This window comes from Triticum aestivum, chromosome 2B (genome assembly GCF_018294505.1).
Source record: "Triticum aestivum cultivar Chinese Spring chromosome 2B, IWGSC CS RefSeq v2.1, whole genome shotgun sequence".
NCBI lineage: Eukaryota > Viridiplantae > Streptophyta > Magnoliopsida > Poales > Poaceae > Triticum > Triticum aestivum.
The window spans coordinates 477,522,540-477,539,781 of record NC_057798.1 but is presented as its reverse complement, the minus strand read 5'-3'; positions in this window follow the sequence as shown (position 1 = coordinate 477,539,781).

The following is a 17,242-nucleotide window of genomic DNA, read 5'->3' as shown; positions in this document are numbered from 1 at the left end:
CATGAGTACGTGCGTCCTACGTGCACTTCTTCTTTAGGTGCAGGTACGTATGTGGGTGGGTGTGAGAGAGATGGTTTGTGCGAAACAGAGGCAATGTGTTGATGATATCTCACAGGAAAACGTAACATATGCAATGTGTGTGAAACGGAGTCATGGATGTGAGATATCGATAGAATTGAAAAGAGGGATGAAGTGTGTGGCTGCGCGATCGATAAAGAGTGCCATCGAATTTGTGTTTGCCCACATCAAAGATACATGGCAGCTGGCCTACTGGAATTTGAGAGGGTAGAGGTGCAGTTTTTCTTCGTGGCATGGATACCTACCTACAACGTTCGACTATCGGTGTGTGTGGGGGGGGAGGGGGCAGAGACCGATCGACTAGTATATGTGTGGGGAAGGAGAGAGACCTAGCTATGTATTGAGGGAGATCGATCGACATCCATAGATATGTGTAGTAGAGGAATAAGGTTGGGAGAAAGACAAAGGTAGAGCGTCAGAGGGTTGGTGGTGGAGTGGCGTCTCACAAATGGTGGGAGAGGCCTGCTAGACAAATGAAGGGTATGAGTGCAATATCAATAAGAGAGGGCGGGGGATGTTTGTCTGTCTATGCACGTGCGTGTGAGAGACAGGTCGGGAGGTATGCAAGGATGATGAGGGGAGACAATATGGTTGTGGTAAGCATACGTAACTACATAGGAAGATCAACCGTTGTGTCCGAGAAAGGGAGAGACATAACTAGCAAGGTAAGTGTATCGGTGCATGGGGAAAATGAATTATAGTCGACCTGGCTATATGTAGGGAGATTAGTTCATATACACGCCTGCATGTGTTAGAAGCGAATAAGGTCTGGAGAGACAGGCAGGGGGAGAGGGGTGCGGCTAGGAAGTGGTGCGAGAGGCCTACCATGTCGAGGGGGGAGGAGTGTGTGAGTATGTGATCAATGAAAAGAGGGTCGGGAGTGTGCACCTGCGTGGAACCGTATTGGACATAGGGGGGGCATGAACGGTGAGAAGAGAAGAGGGGAAGTATATATCTGTTTGTTGTAGGCGCACTTGGCTAGAGAGGTATATCGACCGGTGTGTGCCGAAAAGGAGCCGGGGGCCTACACACACCGCGGGTGGACGACCTAAAGAGAAATAATGAATGTGCACGATGGAGGGGACGCTAAGAGTGGGTGAGAGGTGGGCGGGCGTGTGCATGCACGATAGAAAGTTAGCGCTAGCTAGCTACAAATAGAAGAGGATCGTGAAGGTGTAAAAGACGAACAAAGATCATAATTCATTATAAAAAAAGTGGATACGGATATTTGAAAAAGATATCATAATGTAGAACATTGATTATAATTTGGGCTAATGTGTGGCTTTTGTAACTCAGGTCTAAATACTTGTCATAATGTAGGGGGCGGGGCACTATACTTTGTGTGATAAACACGATGTACGTATGGAACATGGTTTAGATTATGAATATATAGTTAGTACATCAAATGTACTATTATTTGGAATCAACATCAAGTGTATTAAAAAAATAGAATTCGAGTTCATGTAGTACACATAGTTCATATCTATCTCTATAGTAATCATGTGGTGTGTTATTAAGGTAATACACGAATGATGGTTGAAGTTGGCAACAATCATGATTGTAGATTCTTATTGAAATAGAGAAACTAATTCAAATTTAGTTCAAATTGCAGCGGTAGTATAGACATTTGGAATGCACTAAAATGTTGGATGTAATATGTGTAATACCAACTAGGCCAAAATAATCATGGCAACACAAGGACTGTTGTAACCATGGGCCTCCCGCGGGCCGTATGATCCATGGGCCTTCTACGGTCCTTAGGATCCATTGGCCTTCTATACGGGCCTTAGGATCCATGGGTCTTCTACGGGCCGTAGGGTCTATGGCCTTCTATGGGCCATACGATCTATGGGCCATCCATTGGCCGTATGATCCATGGGCTTCATATGGGCCATAGGATCCATGGGCCTTCTACGGGGCGTATCATCATTTCGCCAAACATGGGCCATACTATTCGTGGACCATAACGGGCCGTTAATAGGCCGTATTTTATAACTCTCTGAAAATAGCCCAATAGGTTTTTTTACATGAAAACGGCCCAACGTATTAACGGTCCACAAACGGGCCGACTGTAATGATGGGCTGAATTTGGCCCACAAGCAGAAAATGATAGTAATTGGCCATATGTAACCGAATGCTGCAAATGAGCCCAAAAATAAATGGGCCCTAAGAAGGCCGAAAGATAACTTGGGCTGGAAACGGCCCAATGGAATAATGGGCCATTAATGGGTATAAAGTGATACACTATTCATTATGGGCCAGTTTCACCATGGGCCGTTAATGGGCCAAGAGTTACAAAGGGCCTCATATGGGCCAAAAGAAGTCATGGGCCACACATGGGCCGGAAGTTAAAACGGGCTGGAATCATATTGGATGACCCAGATGACACTACTGGGCCTAATTTGGAGAGGTTGCAACGGGCCCTGGGTTAGCGGGCTGTAAATGGGCTATATGCGAACAGGCTGTTAACAGGCTTTCCGTGGGCCGGCCCGCCACCTTTTGACCAAGTCAAACAGGTTGGCCTTTTCACGGGAATGGGCCTCTGTTGGGACATGCCAGGTGTCGTCGTATCATAGGCGCCTTCGGTCCAATGAGTGGATGACATCTGTCCCAACGGTGAGCCGACACGTGTTTCCTCCAGCCAATGATGATTTTACACGTGGAAAATCCCCATTGGTCGGGGCTGTTAATGGGTTATCGGATCCAAAACCGGACCCAATAGCTTAACAACGTTCCGTTACGGTGGATGCCACGTGTCGGTCACCCTTGACGAAAGCACTTCTGTGACGCGCGATTTATCGTCATGGAAGTGGACACTTCCGTGATGATAATTTTGGTAATATCATGGAACACTTGTACGACAGCACATGTATGACTATCTTGATTCTGTCATAAAATCGTCATGGATGTACATGCATGACAAAAAATGTGACCTACTATGACAAACACGTATCATCACGGAAGTGTACTTTTTTGTAGTGTTATTTTGTTTCTAACCTACTAATGGCTATGAGTGTAGATGGCTTTGGTGTTGTATCCATGCCAGTTGCAGCTGATGCCATACACGTCGCCGCATCTCCTTCGCAACGTGTGGTGTCGACTGTATCCTCACGGGGATGACCCGGTCTATCGTGTGTACCAGGAGCGTCTGTCAGACTCAGTGTATGAGTATCACGCCGTGGTTACTCTGCGTACCAGTTCATCTTCCACCTCTTACACTCGCACTTCCAGGAGCGGTTACGCTTCTACCGCTTCTCAGACTGTCCAGTTTGCTGCATTTGAGGTCCTCGTTGAGCTACTCTATAACGAGGTTCGAATGCAGAACCACCTAGGTTTCTACTACTATCCCTCCCTGCATGACAATGGTCGTGTCCATTTTCCTACCGTTGATCCGGAGTCCGATAGTACTGCTAGCCACCTTTCTCGATACATTACTGCTAGCTACCTGCTGATCCACAAGCTGACTCATGCCCGTGTTGCTATAGCCGCTACTAGAGCTGTCACTACTCCATCGTCTACGGGACTCACTCCTTATCTTCCATCCAGTTCTAGCTCACCAGTTTCACCAGTTGCTCCCTCGAGTAGCTCGGGCACCTCGACTGTGAACCCTCTTAGTGCTCCTGCTGAGTGGGTTTCCCTTCTCGCCACCCCTGTAGCCCCGATGCTTCAGCCTCATCCTGCACCTGCTCTTGAGGGAGAGCCCTCGAGGCAGCGTCGTCGTGTTTCATTTAACCCAGAGGTCGCGGTTAACGCAGTCAGTTCAGGATCCGAGTCCGCTTCCGGAGAGGACACCGCAACACCAGCAGAGCATTAGAGCGCTCGAGTATTTGCAGTTATCAGGTTGATGTACGGATGTAGTCGTATGAGTCATGATGTTCCGTTCGATGTATGAGAGTAGTTGAACTTGTTATGTCATTTATGTACGGGTCTATGTATAATTATGTTGGACTTTCTCTTATTCGATGGGTTTCCTTCGGACTTTCGCTTTCTTTCGGGTTTTTGTCACTGGCTTTTCCCCACTGTGTTTCTTCTTGGATGTTTCTCATCTTGATCGTGTTGTCTTGGGAAAAACAATAGGATGACACAGGGAGGCAGCAGTAGCGACGCTCGTGAGGCTACCCCTGTTCGCCGTTCCGCACAATAGGCAGGACACTCCCCGAGCCGTACGTTCCACCACCGCCTCCACCGCCAAATCCACCCTCCACCGAGCAAATTCTCTTTATTTTTGAAGAAAGGCGAAATCATGATCTGCTTGAAATGTTGATAAGTGTGCAAGCTATGGTTGGACAGAATGGAAATCAGAACGGTCATCCCTCCAAACTATCAGACTTTTAGAGAACCAACCCTCCCAGTTTCAGTCAGGTTATTGAGCCATCGGATGCAGACAACTGGTTGCGTACGATTGAGAAGAAACTTGAGATTGCCCGTACTGATACAAATGACAAAGTCCCATTTGCAACTCATTATCTGGAGGGCGCTGCTGCAATATGGTGGGAAAATGAAAAAGCTACGTGGCCTATTGATGAAGAAATCACATGGGTAAAATTCAAGGATCAGTTCCATAAATATCATATTCCTGCTGGAGTTATGAAAGTCAAACAGCATGATATCCTCACGCTCCTCCAAGGGAGTCAGTCTGTGAGTGAATATTTGAATAAGTTCAATCATTTGGCCCGCTATTCTCTTTATGATGTGGCCACCGAAGAAAGGAAGATTGACCATTTTCTTGGAGGACTAAATCAAATCTCCGATGCACCCTCAGCATGTTTGAATTCACTGATTTCCAAACTCTGGTAAACAAGGCCCTCATTGATGAGAGGGAGCACAAAATGATACACACCAACAAGACTTCAAATAATGATCACAAGTGCAAGTTTGAACCAAGGAAGGAGGTTCAGCCTATGCAAAAGGCTCGTACCTGTCAGCAACCGCAAGTAGAGTACAAGCCCAATTGGTAGCAGAATATCAACAAGGCCCCTACGCAAGTCAAGAATGTCGTAACCAATCCGGTGCGAGAAGAATGCCAGCACAACAATTCCTATTTCAGTTGTGGGCAAACCGGACATTATGCCGGACAGTGTCCCAAGGGCGGCAGGAATAATCCTCCATTCAGGCCGCAAGTCAATTATATTGGGGCGTATCCTGTTCAAGAAAACATCACCGGCCACATCCACGCCCTACCCGCAGATGAAGCCCAAGAGAACCCCGAAGTCGTCATTGGTATGTTTTCAGTTAATAGCATACCTGTTGTAATTTTATTTGACTCTAGGCTTCCCACTCTTTTATTTCACAGAGTTTTGCTGCCCAAAACAATTTTCCTTGTTCGATTTTGAGCAAGAATATGCTGGTACATTCCTCGGGATCTTTTCTCAGAAGCAATCTGGTCTGCAGTGATCTGGAAATAAATATCAACGGAGTCCACTTTCCTGCTTCCTTGATAGTCATTGACTCTGTTAAGCTGGACATCATTTTGGGAATGAATTGGTTGACACAATACCAAGTCTGTATTAACTGTGCAACCCGAGAAGTCACCTTGACCAGTCCAGAAGGGCAAGCTACAAATTCCATGCCCGCAGGAGCATACCACAGAAAGAAATGGTTTTTGCCATTGTGGCTGAGTTGGAATTATTTCCGATAGTCAGTGAATTTCCTGATGTATTCCCAGAAGAGCTGCCAGGCATGCCACCAGACCGCGAGCTCGAGTTTGCAATCGATCTTGTGCCTGAAACCGCACCGTTATACAAGAAGTATTATCAAATACCGTCATCAAAATTAGTGGAGCTAAAGAAACAGCTTGATGAGATGCTCCAAAAAGGTTATATCCGTCCCAGTTCCTCACCATGGGGATCACCTGCTATATTCGTGGATAAGAAAGATGGAAGTCTCCGTATGTGTGTAGATTACTGTCAGCTGAATGATGTCACCATCAAAAACAAATATCCACTGCCCAGGATTGATGATTTATTTGATCAACTAAGTGGGGCCAAAGTATTCTCCAAAATTGATTTGAGGACCAGATACCACCAACTCAAGATTAAAAAGGAAGATATTCCTAAGACCGCATTCACTACTCGGTACGGTCTTTATGAATATACTGTTATGTTCTTCGGCCTCACCAATGCCCCTGCTTTCTTCATGCACATGATGAATAAAGTATTCATGGATTTCCTCGATAAATTTGTGGTGGTTTTATTGATGATATTCTCATATACTCAACAAGTGAAGAGGAACACAAAGGACACCTCCGAGCGGTCTTATAAAGACTCTGTGACCATCAATTGTACGCCAAGTTCAGTAAGTGTGAGTTTTGGCTCAAGCAAGTTGGATTCCTTGGGCACATACTATCCGCGGAAGGTATAGCCATGGATCCAAGCAAAGTAAAAGACGTGCTTTATTGGTTGGCACCCACAACCGTGTCTCAAATCCGGAGTTTCCTTGGATTAGCCTGATACTATCGCTGGTTCATTGAAGGTTTCTTTAAAAATGCCAAGCCAATGACAGAGCTTCTCAAAAAGGATAAGAAATTTGAATGGACTGAGGAATGTGAGAAAAGTTTCAACGAGCTAAAAGTCAGATTGACCTCAGCCCCTGTGTTGACACTTCCAGACATCTATCGCGGCTTTGAGGTATACTGTGATGCTTCTAGACAGGATCTTGGATGTGTACTTATGCAAGATGGCAAGGTAGTAGCTTATGCCTCTCGTCAACTGCAACCCCATGAAGGGAACGATCCTACTCATGATCTAGAATTGGCTGCGGTGGTACATGCTCTAAAAATCTGGAGGCACTATCTCATTGGAAAAAGGTTCCAAATATTTACCGGTCACAAAAGCCTCAAGTATATATTCACTCAGCCATATTTGAATCTCCGCCAACGCAGATGGCTGGAGTTAGTCAAGGACTATGACATTGGAATAAATTACCACCCGGGTAAGGCCAACATGGTGGCCGACACACTCAGCAGAAAGCCTGTCAGTTTAAATGCCATGCTGGCAAACATGCCTTCCGAACTCCAAGGAGAAATTGCTCAGCTCAACCTGGTCATTGTTGAAGTTGGTCTTGCTAATATTATGGAAATTACTCCTACCCTCGAGGATGAGATTTGCAAGGCCCAGCCAGATGATCCAGTCTTACAAAAATATGTCAAGCACATACTAGCTGGACAGACCTCGTATTTTTCCAAGGACCATCTAGGTACACTGCGGTTCCGCGGGAGGATTTGTGTACCAAGTCAGGAAGGTTTAAGGAAGAAAATACTATCCGAAGCACATGAATCCTCGTATTCTATCCACCCCAGAAGTACTAAAATGTACGAAGACCTTCGCCAAATATTCTGGTGGGATGGGATGAAGAAAGACATAGCATATTTTGTGGCCTGCTGCGACATATGCAATAAAGTAAAGATAGAGCACCAGAAACCAGCCAGACTCCTCCAACCGTTGCCCATTCCACAATGGAAGTGGGATGACATCTGCATGGATTTTATCACCAAGCTACCAAAAACTCAGCGAGGCAATGACGCAGTATGGGTCATAATGGATATGTTAACCAAGGTAGCACATTTCATTCCCATCAGAACCACATACCGTGCTGGTCAACTCGCATAATTATATGTGTCCTGAATAGTCAGTTTACATGGCGTTCCTCGAACGATCACTTCTAACCGGGGGTCCCTATTTATCTCCGCTTTCTGGTACCGTCTCCATCAAGCTTTGGGAACAACAACACTGAAATACAGTACCACCTACCATCTTCAGACCGATGGGCAGACTGAACGGGTAAACCAAATACTTGAAGATATGCTACGAGCATGTGCCTTGGCCCAAGGGCCTCAATGGGAAGACTGTCTGTCGTATGTTGAATTCTCCTAGAACAACAGTTTCCAGGCCAGTTTAAAAATGTCACCATATGAGGCTTTGTATGGCCGTAAGTGCCGCACTCCGCTGAATTGGTCTCAAAACCGGGATAGTCGTCTCTTCAGAATAGACCTCATGATGGAAGCTGAAAGACGAGTACAAGAAATCAGAGACCGTCTGTGACTGGCAAGTCCCGACAAAACAGCTATTATGATGCAAAGCACCGACAGGTCAGTTTTGAGCCCGGAGAACAAGTGTACCTCAGAGTCACTCCTGTGAGGGGAGTAAAAAGGTTTTAGACTCGCAGAAAATTGGCACCCAGGTTTATTGGTCCATTCCCGGTTATGTCCAGACTGGGTACTATTGCATATCAGTTAGAGTTGCCGCCAGAATTGTCAGAAGTGCACAACATGTTTCATGTCTCCCAGTTGAGATGATGCATATCACCGCCCGAGAAAAGGACTGCTATGACAGAAATAGAATTGGCTAAGGATTTAACATATGAAGAGAGACCGTTAAGAATTTTGGATGAGATGGAAAGGGTCACTTGGAGCAAGACGAGAAAATTTTACAAGGTCCAGTGGGAGCATCATACAGAGGCAGAAGCAACCTGGGAACACGAAGAATTTCTAAAGGCAAATTATCCAGAATTGTTTTCGTGAGCAACCGAATCTCGAGGACGAGATTCATCCTAAGTGGGGGAGGTTTGTGACAGCCTGGTTTTTGCTCTCTTTTCTCTTCTGGTTTTCAGTTGGGTTTTGAGTTTGAATTTTTGAATTGGAATCATTTCAGTTGGACTTATAACACTTGGGCATCACCTTCGCCTTCACCCAAGTGACTCACTCCTCCTCCAAACCATCATTTCCCCTTTGTTATACCACAAAATAATGTCATGGATATTTTTCTTTAATGAAAAATATTCATTTTCCTCTCAAAAACCCTAAACAGAAACTTGTGCTCCAAAGCCACCTCTATTTTTCTTGCCCACAAAAATCTGAGAAAATTCACAAAAATCCTTTGAACCCTAGGGCACCTCCTTGAGAAAAAATATCACACCACTTTTTGGAATATTTTTCCTATAGAAATTATTTTCTGTTCTGGACAGAAATGGTGGTTTCTACAGCAACTACCATTTTACTTTCTCCATTGGTGCTGCATTTTATTGTGCGTCACTACCCTTCTAACTCATTGCTACACACCAAAGCACAGCTCCCAACTCTCAACCGTTTAACCACAACAAGCTCTCAAAGTTACTGTCCAGTAACTTGCAATGAAGTAAAAATCTTGTTCATTGCGCCTGAGCTCAAACCAAAGTTTGGTAACATCTAAATCTACCACGAACAACACGGCAGACATGAAGCTTAGGCTTAGGTCGGCCTAAGGTCAGAGTTCATGCAATGACCGCGTTCGACCAAGCGTGTTGACATGCAGACGGCACGCTCTGCGTCACGCCCGAGCCTCTGTTGCTCGCGTGATCGCTTCCTTGCCTGCCAAACCTTGACAAACCCCGCCACCATCACCGTCCCGACGCCATTTACTTCACCCTAGTGCTCGCCGATGCCGGAGCTCGCCGCAGCAAGCACGGGCGTGGTCCGGCCAACCCAACAGTGCACCGTGGAGTGTGTTCGTCACCTTCTCCTCGCTCCTGTGCTCGTCTCCGCGCGCCCACAGTTCCGGCGCGAGCTGCGTCGCCTTCCCAACTCTCACTGATGCCGCTCATCACCGGGCACAGTGTCCAGGTGTTGTCCTGCGGAGCCCGAGCACCTCCCATCGCTCGGCTATAAAAAGAGCCCTCCCCAGCCTCCTCGAGCCTCATCCACTCCTCACGCACACTCAACAAACCTGTAGAGAGCCGTGGCCCGACCGGGCAGACCTCGGGCCGCCGTCCCCGAGATCGAGCTCTTCGGTGATCCCCTCTGTCCATCCGCACCACTCCAGCCCCTCCCAATCCCAGGTGACCCTTCCAGGGCCTCCGTCGTGCCTCGGTGGTGCCGTTCCGCCCGGTTGGAGCCCCTTGTGCCGCCTCTAGTCGCCGTCGTCTTCAACTCCGGCAACAGCTGCCTTCTGCCGCTGCAAGAGAGGCCGTTTCCGACGCCGTCTGACCACCCCTAGCTAACCTACGGGTACGAGCAGGTGCGCCTTTGTCCCCTCTTTCGATCCCTTCCTCCAGTTTTGGCCAAGGAGCTCTCCTCGCTGGCGTGTGCTCCGGTGGAGTCCCGCCGCCCTCTGTCTCTCTCCCCTCCCCCTCACCTGACCAGCGGGGCCCGCTAGTCAGCCACTTTGTATGCGCCCGAAGCGGTACGAGTGGAGGCGCCCCGCGGGTTTACGACTTCGATGTCACCCCCCCCCCCATTTCTATTTATTTAAATTCAAAATTTAAATAATTACAGAACACTTCAAACAACCACAACTTTTTAACCATAAGTCCAGATGAATTGATTCTTTTTGCATTGGGTTCTGTATGAAAATCTCTAGCAGCACACTAAAGATGGGATTTTCCCTGCTGCCTAGAGTCTGGAAATTTCCAGAAGGGTTATTGATGTTTTCTTTTTGTGTTTATAATTGTTTTCAGAAGGTGGAGCTTGTCTTGAGGATCACCAGGGAGAGTGTGACCCTCATCTGCACTAAGGCAAGCCACAACAACATTTTCATGGTGCCATCGCAATATTTGTGATTTAATTTTCAACTTGAATGGTTAATTAGTTCATGCATTTAAATCACCTTGTTAAATAATTATTTTTATTCTGTTGCAAGCTTATTCAAGTGAATATGTTGATTGGCAGAAAGTTAAGAGTTAACTAAGTTAGAGTTAAGTTATTATAAGTGATGATAGGCTTTGGAGAAATAATTTGCTATTGAAAATGGACTAGTTTGAATAATATTTTCTTAAGAAAATGATTATGCTAAGTTATTTCCATGATTAGTTGCTGCTTAAACCTAACCAGAAAAGTGCCATGAGGTTCTAAACTGTTTGTTTGGTGCTTGATACAAGCTGACCCGATATGATTCTGATGATTAGTGAAGCATGTTATATGAGTGCGTTTGCATGGCATGTCATGACACCGGTCATTTTTATCTTAAGTTCAACCTGATAATAAATCAACTTGAACATATCGTTGATCGGGTCATGGTGCCACTGAATCGAGTATTTCCCAGCGCAACCACATTTGCCTTTATGGGAAGGCCTTTATTCGGTCTGTTGTCATGCCTCTGGTCGGTACCTCCAACGAGGGAAGGTTATGGGTGTGCGGTACCCTGGCCCGGTAAGCAGACATAACCTTGTGTGCCCGTTGATTGTTGTTATGGTACCTTGTCCCTGTTTGGGACCATTTTGCCATGACGGTGGCCATTGGTGTCTGTGGTAGACACGGGGCCACCCATGACTTAGCCCAGTGGGGAGTTAGTCAGAGTGGCCGGTAGAGTGTCGTGGCAATGGAGGGGTTTTGTTGGAATGTCGTTGGTCCACCTGAATGGGAGTGCGGGGCCATGGTTCCTTGTTGTGGGTACAGTGCGCTACCTCTGCAGAGTGTATTAAATCTATCAACAGTCGAGTCCATGGTTACAGACACGCTCGAAAGTAGGTCACACCATGGGTCAACGTTTTAAATAAATCTTGCACACTAAAATAACATGGCACTGTTGAAAAGATGATGGTTAAAGAATTATGTTGGTGTTGATGACCAAGTTGTTGGTCCGTTTGTGATCCAAGAATGATCACCGTTTGGTTACGTGGTAACCCGTTGGTAAGCAAGTCCATGGGACTTGAGGCAAGAGATTTTGATTCACTACATTCATTGCATGATCTTGCATTGATGATTAAAGTGGTTAATATCATGATATTGTTTGTCATTATGTTTATGCTTGTTCTGAGCTTGCAAGTACATTCAATGTACTGACCTGACGTGTCATGCCAGATTCCAGGAAAGTTTCGTTGGAACGGAGTGTTGTTTGAGTCTAGATCATGTTCACATTGGTGTCCCTGTGCTATGGAGTCCCGCTTCGTCGTCGTTCCGCTGTCGCGTAGTTGTCATGATCGAGGCCCTCCTTATGTTCATTAAATAATGTACATATTGTTCAGTCGCACCGTGTGTGCCACTTGGACTCCTAACTTGTTGTAATATGAACTACGTTTCCTCGAGTATCAATAAAGTGGTTCTATTCTGTACCAAGATGTTGTGTGTTGCCAGAACACATGGTCTCTGGGCTGGCAATGCAAGGTAAACTTGTTGCTCTGAGCCAGGGTGCCACACCGTGTGCCACCGTTGCCACGCGCCGCTTAGCTAACATCCCCCGCGCGACGGCATCCCGTTGTCGCGCTTCCACCATGACCACTGGTAACCACCAAACGGTTGTCGTTGCTTGCAGTCCAAGCTCGTTCCTCCAGTAGGTCAGCGACGGATGCATGCCAACCCCGGCTATGGATAAGGAGTGACCCGACCCCATCTTCCCTCATGGGGCACATGACTCTGGGAGCACCTAGGGGCATCCTGCTAGGGCACCGTTCAACTGGGCCACCTCACGCACCCTCTCGGGTGTTGTTCAAGTACACCAACTGGCATCATTCAACAAACTCACCCGACATCCGAGGCCGAGTCCCAGCGAGGAGCTTCTTGCATCCTATGCTATGTGCTGCACGAGGACTGTGGGGCTCCTGCTCGTCAACATCGCAGCAAGGGTCGAGCACCCAGACCACAATGGCTCCCCCCTAATCTTGCTCTGCATCGATATGATACTATAACACTGATATTTTTATTTTATTTTATGTTAATGTATAAAGCATTGACACAGATGCAAACTTAGACACCCAAGGTGTGCGTGTGCAGACTACAGAGCCATAGGTGACGCATCCAGGAGAGCACTCCATTCAGGATTGCAAATTTCTGCTAAAGCTCAGAGGCACCAAGGTGCGCACCCCACACAGCTAAGGACGAGTTCAAACAGGAACTGGAAACTAAAAATAAAAGGTAGAAGGTGCTAGGCATAAAGAGAGATGAATTGGCCCTCGCCAAAATGGCGGCATTTGGTCTTCTTCCTCATAGCGATAGCCGAGTAGCTTGGAGGCAGGAGGGTGTGTGTGTAGCTCGCATGGCAGCGCCCGTATGGCATGGAGATAGTGTGGCATATGGGTTCCTGTGGCGGCGCTCGGCTGGTTGACCTTCTCGCAAGGGCCGCCTCGACCTTCCTGACGAAGGCTGCTTCCGGGGCTCAGGATCGCCAGGTGAACGCAATCTATCTTAACCGGCCCATGATCACGCTAATGGGTGAGGATCAGCCAACCTGAAGACGCGAGAGGAAGACGCGAGAGGTGATAGCTTGATTTTGTTGGATAAGCAAGAATATATTAGATGGAGAGAGATACAGAGCATATACAAAATTAGATAAACGAAGAATAGGGTAACACTAAGAGTGTGTGTGCCATACACTTGTACGGGGGGTGGTCGGGTGGGCATGCACTAGTTGAGATGTCTATTGTAGTAGGAAATTTTGGTTTCCCCTTTATTTTCTTGTCTCGGTATCCACTAGTCCAATTCTGCACCTATGCCTCCCATGGATCCCACTGACTTGTGCTTTTCTCTTTTCTGTGAGTTCGGAATTGAAGTTGAGACATAATAGTAGATGAAAAAATTCAGAGAGTTTTTGCATCAAAATTTAGAAGTTCAAATTAAATAACAAAGAAGTTTGAAGATTATAAAAGTTGGATTTTTCTCGTTACTAAAGAATAAAATGAAGAAGTTCAATTTTTTAAAAAGAAACAGCTAAAGAAGTCCAAAAATACTTTTTTCCCATTCCTAAAAAATCTAGAAGTTCAAAGGAAAATAACGAAGTGGTTGAATATTTTTTTAATACTCCATCCGTCCATAATGTAAGAGCGTTTTTTACACTACAGTAATATCAAAATTGCTCTTATATTATGGGACAGAGGGAGTAACTAGGATTTTACCATTATTGAAATACTCAGATATCCCTTAATAATAAAGAATCAACCATAAAGTTTCAAATTAAAAAAAGTGAACCACAATGTTTATTTAAAAATCAAAAACAATTCTTTAAACTAAAATAAAAATGTGAAGTTCAAATTAAAATAACATAGAAGTTCAAAGTATATTAAACCCTAGGATTTACTAGTTCGAAAAACAAAAACAAAACAATGCCATTTTTGGCATTTTTAAGAAACTCAAATTTTCATCGTTGCTAAAGAATAAACCAAGAAGTTTAAATTAAAATAACGGAGAAGCTCGATGTATACAAAAAACTTAGATTCCTCTCGTTTCTAGAAAAAAAGTATTTAATTCAATTCAAAAAAATTGTTTGATGCTTTCTTAGAAAAATCAATATTTCTTCTTCTATAAAAATAGAATTGAGAAGTAAAAATTAAAATAATATAGACAAGTACAAAGTTTATAAAAAAACTCAGATTTTCTCCAATACTAAAGATCAAAACCAAGAAGTTCATTTTCAAAAAATGGAGTAGTTCAATGTAAAAAAACTCTGGTTTTCACGTTACTAGACAATAAAATCAAGAAGTTCAATTGGAAAAAGTGGAGCAGTTTGATATGTATTTGAAAAATCAGATTTTTCCAGTTACTAAAGAATAGAACCAATAAGTTCAATTTGAAATAACGAAGAAGCTTGATGTTTCTAAAAACCTCCAATTTTCACATTTCTAAAAATACACAATGAAATTCAAATAAAAAAGGTAGAGCGGTACAATGTCTATAAAAAACTTGAATATTTTTGCGTAACCGAGAGAAGTTCAGATTGGTAGCTACCAGAAGTTCACCTCCACCTTCATGAATGGTTCGGAATTTATATTGCGGGACATCCAACCTCCAATTACCTGTTTTAAAATGGCAAAAAATGACGTCTAACCTTCAATTGTGTGTAATTCGACATATACACAAAAATGCGACACAAGTTCATAGTGAAAACAACGAGAAGTTCAAGTACTACAAGGAATGCATTTCAGGTGAGAATAAAAATTATAGAAAAATAAAAGTTTAAAAGGTTTGTTGAAAGAAGTTCAAGTGCTCTTTCCGGGGAAGTTAAAAAATTCTTGCGAGAGAGGTTCACCTTGTATTTCCATGTTTGGGAACACAAAAAAGAAATTGTTTTTTTGTGTTTTAAAATAATACTCTCAATCCACAAGGAAATCCAGTTATTATTCGGGAGCAATTTGATTTCAAAAAGAAAAAGAAAAAAAATTCAAATTATAAAAATGGAAAAAGTTCATGTACTACATGGTGTGTGTTTAATATGGGAAAATGAATTAAAAGGCAAGGTCCAATTTTGTTGTTGTTGTAAGTTCAAGTCCTAAGCCAGAGAAAGTTAAAAAAATATTGTGAGATACAAAAGGAAAATCATTTGTGTAACACTGACGAATGCATGAGAAAATTACAAAATAAAAATACGTCGCAGAAGTTCAACGTGAAAATAGCAGGAAGTTCAACTACTACACTAAATGAATTTCAGATTTTTCTTTTAAATCGTCATGAGTATGAAAAAATGATCAACACAGGAAAGTTGCATGTTTACAACAACTTTCCATTGGTATATCACTTGCTCAATTCCGGTGAGTGGATGGAGAGCTACGAGCAAAAAAAAGCACGTGAAAAACAGAGTGAAGTTCAACTGACATGCCGAGAAGTTTAAGTTCTTCACGCGGTGCATTTTCGAAGAGTCTGTCTCGCGATAAAGGAAAAACGCATGAAATCGTTGTTTTCAAAATTACTTGAAAATGGCTAGGAATCATAGAAAAACATCTCATGAAAAAGTTTTTCCTTTTTCGTAGCTTTTCAATGGTATATTATTTGCCCCATTCTGATAAAGGTTGTAGAAATTACGGCCAAAAAATGTTTTTAGCCATTTTCAAAATTGACATCAAACTATAAGGAATTGGGATAAATAATATATACCAAAAAGTTTTGCATTTCCTGAAGCTTTCCAACGCCATATCATTTGCTGCATTCGGACGTACGGTTAAAAAATTAGCTTGAAAATCAAAGTCGGTGAAACTTGTACCATTTTCTAGTTATTTTTAAACATTCAAAATTAGAAAAAACTTTCAACATGAAAAAGTAGCGCATTTTCATAAGCTTTCCAACACCATATCATTTGGCTCAACTGGATTAGAATTTTGGAAGTGGCATCGAAAATACGAACTCGGCTATTCAGTTTGCAAAAAAATTCGATTTCCCAAATTACTCTTTAACCATAGGGAATTAGAGAAAACTTTCAACATGTGGAAGGAGCAGTTTTGCAGCAGCTTTCCAATGCCATATTATTTGCCTCATTTTGATAAACTGTTTAGAAATGTGATCGAAAATAAGATTCATGTTTTTTATATGAAGAAAAATGGTTTTCAAAACTGCTCATAAACCGCTTACATTTTGCCAAAAATTTAACTTGGGTCATGATACTCATGTCCATAGCTTTCCAACGTATATCGCAAGCTCCATTTGGGCAATGTTTGTGGAAGTTCAACCTAGCACTGTGGGAAGTTCAGGTGGAATAACTCATGCAGTAAAATTGCAACAGACGCATGTTAATCACGACCCGAGAGCAAAATACGTCAATGAGCGAGATTCTTATTTAAAACGGGCATTTAGTTGCTAAAACCCATTTGTAGATTACACTTACATCACATAGAACATGACTGACCAGAATAATTTGCATGGGGAGACACGATTGCAATGATAGCTCAAAGGTCGAGTTACTACAGAGGGAAGTTCAGGTTGTGTAACTCAGGAAGTTCAGGTTGTGATCAGAATAATATTTTGTTCCCGTGATTAGAATAGTGTTTATGTATATATATGTCTATGTGTGTGTGTACGTATAGTGGGGTAGTTTTCTTTTTTCACTCCACCAAAACAATCGTTTAAAATTGTGTACGTGTCAGGTCGCCATTTTCTTTGAGTTGTTGATTGTTTTTTGAGATAGCTACCCGCTTATTCCAAGCGGTGTGCATGGGTGGATTAACGAGCTGCTCGGCTCGTTAAGTTCGTGCTTGTTAAGGCTCAGCTCATTAAGCTTGGAAAGATTAACGAGCAAAAAACCCTACTCGGCTCGGTTTGTTTGAAGCTCGTTAAGCCCGTGAGCGCTTGTTAACAATTATGTCACGTAAGATGAAACATGTGTTGTGTTGTTACTAATGAACTTAGCGTGAAACTTGTTAGCTCGTTCGTTAAGCTCGTTAAGAAACTGATGGTTGGCTTTGTACATTAAGAAGCGGCCCACGAGCATAACAAGCCGAACTATCAAGAGCTCATTAAGGTCGTGAGCTACGAGCTTTTGGTCCAATCCTAACAGTA